This window comes from Rhinoraja longicauda, unplaced genomic scaffold, assembly GCF_053455715.1.
Source record: "Rhinoraja longicauda isolate Sanriku21f unplaced genomic scaffold, sRhiLon1.1 Scf000129, whole genome shotgun sequence".
Classification (NCBI taxonomy): domain Eukaryota; kingdom Metazoa; phylum Chordata; class Chondrichthyes; order Rajiformes; family Arhynchobatidae; genus Rhinoraja; species Rhinoraja longicauda.
Window position 1 is genome coordinate 16,685 of NW_027601347.1, and position 6,713 is coordinate 23,397.

At 50.3% G+C, this 6,713-nt stretch overlaps 1 long non-coding RNA gene across 1 annotated transcript; it reads right to left on the reverse strand.

Annotated features, from left to right (window-relative positions):
* Positions 1-1,455: 1,455 nt before the first annotated feature.
* On the reverse strand, positions 1,456-3,415 carry LOC144590098 (uncharacterized). Its single transcript, XR_013546171.1, has 3 exons — positions 3,330-3,415; positions 2,710-2,830; positions 1,456-1,623 (listed from the first exon to the last, which is right to left on the reverse strand). It is a non-coding gene; the product is annotated as an uncharacterized LOC144590098 (long non-coding RNA).
* Positions 3,416-6,713: the final 3,298 nt, after the last annotated feature.

The window sequence follows — 6,713 nt, forward strand, 5'->3', positions numbered from 1 at the left end:
TCAGGACCTTATCTATCCTCCCACAGCTGCATGGCCTTGCTTCTAACTGTTTCAATACACAAGCTAACACTATAAGACAAGGGAGTCATTTAAGAGCAAAGAACCCCTTTAGCGCCTGTCTACTCCCTATCACTCCTAGACGTACAAACACATTCCATCCCAATGATAACATCTTGTTGCAGAACAAGCATCCATTTTACTGCTTTCTACTGAAAATAAGCATTCATTTTATATTAGCTAAAACAACAACAAAAGTAACCTTCTTCAACCATCCACAACAAAATATCAATATCTTTAATTAACCATACCAACTAAGAGCATAGATTCTCAAACTGACCCTAATCCTACCTCAGCAATGGAACACTATGGATCTCTTGAACTAAAATAGACCATTTTTGCTCCAATGTCGGAGATCAGGAGAGCGAGCAAATGTTCAGTTATATATTTATTTCTCCAGATAATTAATTAAAGTGCTTTCTTGTTTACCATTTGTAATAAGAATGATAATTGAAGAAAGAATATATATTCGCTGGAATTTAGAAGAATGAGAGAGAACCTAACTGAAACTATAAAATTCTGATGATTTTGAACAGATCAGATGCAGGAAAGGTGTTTCTGATGGTGGGTGGTCCAGAACCACGAGTTGTAGTCTCAGGATACAGGGTATGCCATTTCAGAATGAGGTGTAGAGACATTTCTTCACCATAAGATTGCTGAATCTATGATGTGGTCTACCACAGATGACAGTTGAGCTGAAATCATTATATATGCACAAGACAGAGTTTGATTTTGTAATGGAGACACAAGAGACCGAAGATGCCGGAAACTGAAACAAAGAAAATGTGCTGAAGTATCTCAGCGGGTCAGGCAGCATCTCTGGAGGGAATGGACAGTCAATATTTTGGGTCGGGACCCTTCTTCAGACTGATGGATTTGGCAGGGAAAGGTGGGGCTGGGACAAGGGTTAGGTGGGCACATGGGAGGATGGTGATTGACAGATGGGTGGAGTAAGTGACAAAGGCTGAAGGTGAAATGGAGACAAAAGGGTGTCAGATAAGAAGAGAAGAGGAGGAGTGAAAGGTCAGAGGGAGGGATATGGGTGGAAGAGGACAGGGAGAGAGGTAAGAGGGGATAAAAGGGAAATATGGGACACAGGAATGGGAGATGGATGTATGGAGATCCTGGGGATTGATTTGTGGCACTAATTCCTGTGGTTTCTCTGAAGATGTTGGAATTCCAAACAGTCCTCTCCCGTGAGTCTGTGGAATTCTCTGCCACAGAAGGTAGTTGAGGCCAGTTCATTGGCTATATTTAAGAGGGAGTTAGATGTGGCCCTTTTTGCTAAAGGGATCAGGGGGTATGGAGAGAAGGCAGGTACAGGCTACTGAGCTGAATGATCAGCCATGATCATATTGAATGGCGGTGCAGGCTCGAAGGGCCGAATGGCCTACTACTGCACCTATTTTCTATGTTTCTATGTGACATTCCCAGAGCGTGCATTTCCTGTTCCTGATCCAATTATACATTCGCGAATATGGACGTTTCCACCGGGCAGTTTGCATAAATATCTTCATGAAATTGCTTCATGTTCATCATGGTTTTGGGGTCCTTCTGACCTTTGTCCTATGACAGAAATGGAAATAGACAGAGTGACAATTGGTAGCACTGGGAATTGCTATGTCCAGGTCTCTGGAGAATACTCCACCCACAATAGGCAGCAGAGGTAGAGTTACTGCTTTACAGCGCTAGAGTCCCAGGTTCGATCCTGACAACGGGTGTTGTCTACGGAGTTTGTGCATTCTCCCCGTGACCTTTGTGGGTTTTCTCTGGGTGCTCCGGTTTTCTCCCTCACTCCAAAGTCGTATACAGGTTTGCAGGTTAACTGGCTTCTATAAATAGTCCCTAGTGTGCAGGATAGTGCTAGTATATGGGTAATCGCTGGTTGGCATGGACTCGGTGGGCCGAAGGGCCTGTGTCTGCGCTGTATCTCTAAACTAAACTAAATAAATGCCGATAATCATTGATCAATAGTGGGTTTGATTGTATGATTTCAGTCTGGGGGCAACAGGTGGGAGCACTGGAGAGTAAACTCCTACCTCTCTGAGAGGTGGTTCTGGGTTCAAGACCCTCCTGCTGTGTCTTTAACACAGAAACCAAGGCAGACACTCGCAGGCAGTCGTGAGGGATCATCACTGTGGTGGGGCATTGCTGAGGGAGTGTCACACTGCTGGAGGGGCTGCAGATCCCAAGCTGTGTTGGGTTTGATTAGTTTTTAGTTTTAGTTTTAGAGATACAGCAAGAGTTGTAGAGAAACATGCCCAACAAGTCCGCACCGACCAGCGATCCCCACACATTAACACTATCCTACACACACTAGGGACAATTTACATTTACACTAAGCCAATTAACCTACAAACCTGTATGTCTTTGGAGTGTGGGAGGAAACCGAAGAAGTCGGAGAAAACCCACGCAGGTCACGGGGAGAACGTACAAACTCCATGCAGGCAGCACCTGTAGTCAGGATTGAACCCGGGTCTCTGGTGCTGCAAGTGCTGTAAGGCAGCAACTCTACCACTATGCTACCATGGTTAATGGAGCTGTGTGAAGAAAGGTGAAGCAGTGTTGTACCAGTATCCACCTTGCTTTAGTCTCAGTGGCCAGTGAGAAAGGAATAACTGTGACACAGGCATCACTCAGGATAGTTGTTACCTGGGCTGTTTCAGACCGTGTGGGGTGCATTTCATAACGTTCCTCCTGCACCTGGCTCTCTCTCATCTGCACGGTTCCAGATTCCTGCCTTGTCACCATTCTCGATGCATCCACTGAAGGTCTAAGAGCAGAGATGAAGGCTTTGTTAACCCACAGTATCAGAAATGTTCCTTACCGGGGAGGAAATTATTGACTATATATGCATTTGCGTTATTTTGTTAATGGGCCTGTAAAGCTGCAGCAGATAAGCCTTTCATTGCTGGTACATGTGGCAATTAAACACTCTTGCATCTACCAACCTGCACAACCCTCAAACCTACCTCAACCACAGAGCACTATGGTCCACCTCTTGCACTACCATGGACTACTTTTATTTTATTTTCCAATTATGTTTTTGCAATGATATATATTTTTTGCAGTCTTTTTTCTTTTCAAATATTATAAGTATAATTTGTTTTTGAATGTTTGTCTATGATGCTGTTGCAAGCAAGATTTTTAATTGTCCTTGTGTCTCTGTAGTTGTGCGTATGAAAATAAGCCTGAACTTGAACTGAACAGCTGGAGTTGGGTGGGAGGGACGGAGGGGATCTCAGGGACAGGGACATTGGTCAACCACCCACCTGTCTGTTCTCCATGGGGATTTGAGAATGAAGCAAATCACAGCTGATAGGATGATCAGGAACAAAACCCCTGCTGCAGTAGCCAGTGGGATGACTGGTAATGTCTGCCCATCTTTAGCAGGAACTGAGGCCAAAGAGATGGTTATTAGTGATGGTGTTCACAGTTCCATTAACTTGTTCTCAAAAAGACCCACCTCTCGTCCACAGTAGCCTTCAGCAACCCACTACGTTTAACTATACACAAATACAGCAGTTGTTGAAAGTTCAGAATATGGTGTTACAGTGCTATAACATTAAAGTTCCAGAGAAAAAAAATCCAATATCTGCAATAAAGTAGGTTGTAAATTTGGGACCACGCTAGTTTACGGGAGGATTGTTCAGTCCGGAATTAGTTTGGGGACTAATTACATGGAGATAATTAAAACTTGAAAGCTGTGTAAGGTGGTTAGAGTACATCATCTGACCAGACACCCTCCAACATACCTAATAACCCACTTCAAACAACTTCTGAGTAAAACGACAGGAAGTGATTGAAATAAGTGATGTGTGTAGGAAGGAACTACCGAAGATAGGTCTTATTGAGGTCATCATATTGAGGTGTATTGATCTTATTGAGGTATATCAAATCATGAGAGGAATAGATCAAGTAGATGCACAGAGACTCTTGCCCAGAGTAGGTGGAGGGATATGGACCAAACGCAGGCAGGTGGGACGAGTGTAGATGGGATATGGTGGCCGGTTGTGGGCAAATTGGGCAGAAGGGCCTGTTTCCACACTGTATCACTCTAAGACTCTATGACTCTATAGACACAAAAAGCTGGAGCAACTCAGCGGGTCAGACAGCATCTCTGGAGAAAAGGAATAGGTGATATTTTGGGTCGAAACCTTTCTTGAGACTGAGAGTCAGGGGAAAGAGAAACAAGAGATATAGACAGTGATGTAGAGAGATATATGGAACAAATGAATGAAAGATATGCAAAAAAGTAATGATGGTAAAGCAACAGGCCATTGTTAGCTGTGTGCGAGGCAAGAACGAGTACAAAGAGACTCAACAGGATGACTTTGACCTTTCCGTGAAGGTTGGAGAGGTTTCCCGTGAAGGTCAGAGAAGCAGCAGCCAGAAGCAGCAAGAGCAAGTACTGGCTGGTAAGTGAGTCAGAGGGAAAGCAGATTTAAAAAGAACGCCCAAGGCTCAGGCTCAAGTAATTTACAAATTAGCCCTAAAGTAGTTGACTAGGTAACAGATAAAGAAGTGCAGCTGTAGGAGAGCGGCCTTGTTGGGACCACCCTTGTTGCGAGCGGCCTTGTTGGGAGCGGCCTTGTTGGGGGCGGCCTTGTTGGCACCACCCTTGTTGGGACCACCCTTGTTGGGAGTTGGGAGCGGCCTTGTTGCGAGCGGCCTTGTTGGGACCACCCTTGTTGGGGGCGGCCTTGTTGGGACCACCCTTGTTGGGACCACCCTTGTTGGGGGCGGCCTTGTTGGGACCACCCTTGTTGGGACCACCCTTGTGTGGAGCGGCCTTGTTGGGACCACCCTTGTTGGGGGCGGCCTTGTTGGGACCACCCTTGTTGGGGGCGGCCTTGTTGGGAGCGGCCTTGTAGGGACTACTCTTGTTGGGGGCGGCCTTGTTGGGACCACCCTTGTTGGGGGCGGCATTGTTGGGACCACCCTTGTTGGGACCACCCTTGTGGGGAGCGGCCTTGTTGGGACCACCCTTGTTGGGGGCGGCCTTGTTGGGACCACCCTTGTTGGGGGCGGCCTTGTTGGGAGCGGCCTTGTAGGGACCACCCTTGTTGGGAGCGGCCTTGTTGGGACCGGCCTTGTTGGGGGCGGCCTTGTTGGGACAACCCTTGTTGGGGGCGGCCTTGTTGGGACCACCCTTGTCGGGGGCGGCCTTGTTGGGACCACCCTTGTTGGGACCAACCTTGTGGGGAGCGGTCTTGTTGGGACCACCCTTGTTGGGGGCGGCCTTGTTGGGAGCGGCCCTGTTGGGACCACCCTTGATGGGGGCGACCTTGTTGGGAGCGGCCTTGTAGGGACTACCCCTGTTGGGGGCGGCCTTGTTGGGGGCGGCCTTGTTGGGGGCGGCCTTGTTGGGACCACCCTTGTTGGGGGCGGCCTTGTTGGGACCACCCTTGTTGGGACCAACCTTGTGGGGAGCGGTCTTGTTGGGACCACCCTTGTTGGGGCCACCCTTGTTGGGAGCGGCCTTGTTGGGAGCGGCCTTGTTGGGACCACCCTTGTTGGGGGCGGCCTTGTTGGTACCACCCTTGTTGGGGGCGGCCTTGTTGGGACCACCCTTTTTGGGGGCGGCCTTGTTGGGAGCGGCCTTGTTGGGAGCGGCCTTGGTGGGAGCGGCATTGTTGGGACCACCCTTGTTGGGACCACCCTTGTTGGGAGTTGGGAGCGTCCTTGTTGGGATCACCCTTTTTGGGAGCAGCCTTGTTGGGAGCGGCCTTTTTGCGGGTGGCCTTGTTGGGACCACCCTTGTTGGGGGCGGCCTTGTTGGGACAACCCTTGTTGGGGGCGGCCTTGTTGGGACCACCCTTGTCAGGGGCGGCCTTGTTGGGACCACCCTTGTTGAGACCACCCTTGTTGAGGGCGGCCTTGTTGGGACCACCCTTGTTGAGACCACCCTTGTTGGGGTCGGCCTTGTTGGGACCACCCTTGTTGGGACCACCCTTGTGTGGAGCGGCCTTGTTGGGACCACCCTTGTGTGGAGTGGCCTTGTTGGGACCACCCTTGTTGGGGGCGACCTTGTTGGGACCACCCTTGTTGGGGGCGGCCTTGTTGGGACCACCCTTGTTGGGGGCGGCCTTGTTGGGAGCGGCCTTGTAGGGACTACCCTTGTTGGGGGCGGCCTTGTTGGGACCACCCTTGTTGGGGGCGGCCTTGTTGGGACCACCCTTGTTGGGACCACCCTTGTTGGGACCAACCTTGTGGGGAGCGGCCTTGTTGTGACCACCCTTGTTGGGAGCGGCCTTGTTGGGAGCGGCCTTGTTGGGACCACCTTTGTGGGGAGCGGCCTTGTTGGGACCATCCTTGTTGGGGGCGGCCATGTAGGGAGCGGCCTTGTTGGGACCACCCTTGATGGGGGCGGCCTTGTTGGGACCACCCTTGTTGGGACCACCCTTGTTGGGAGTTGGGAGCGGTCTTGTTGGGACCACCCTTGTTGGGAGCGGCCTTGTTGGGAGCGGCCTTGTTGGGAGCGGCCTTGTTGGGAGCGGCCTTGTTGGGTGTGGCCTTGTTGGGATCACCCTTGTTGGGAGCGGCCTTGTTGGGAGCGGCTTTGTTGGGAGCGGCCTTGTTGGGACCACCCTTGTTGGGGGCGGCCTTGTTGGGACCACCCTTGTTGGGGGCGGCCTTGTTGGGACCACCCTTGT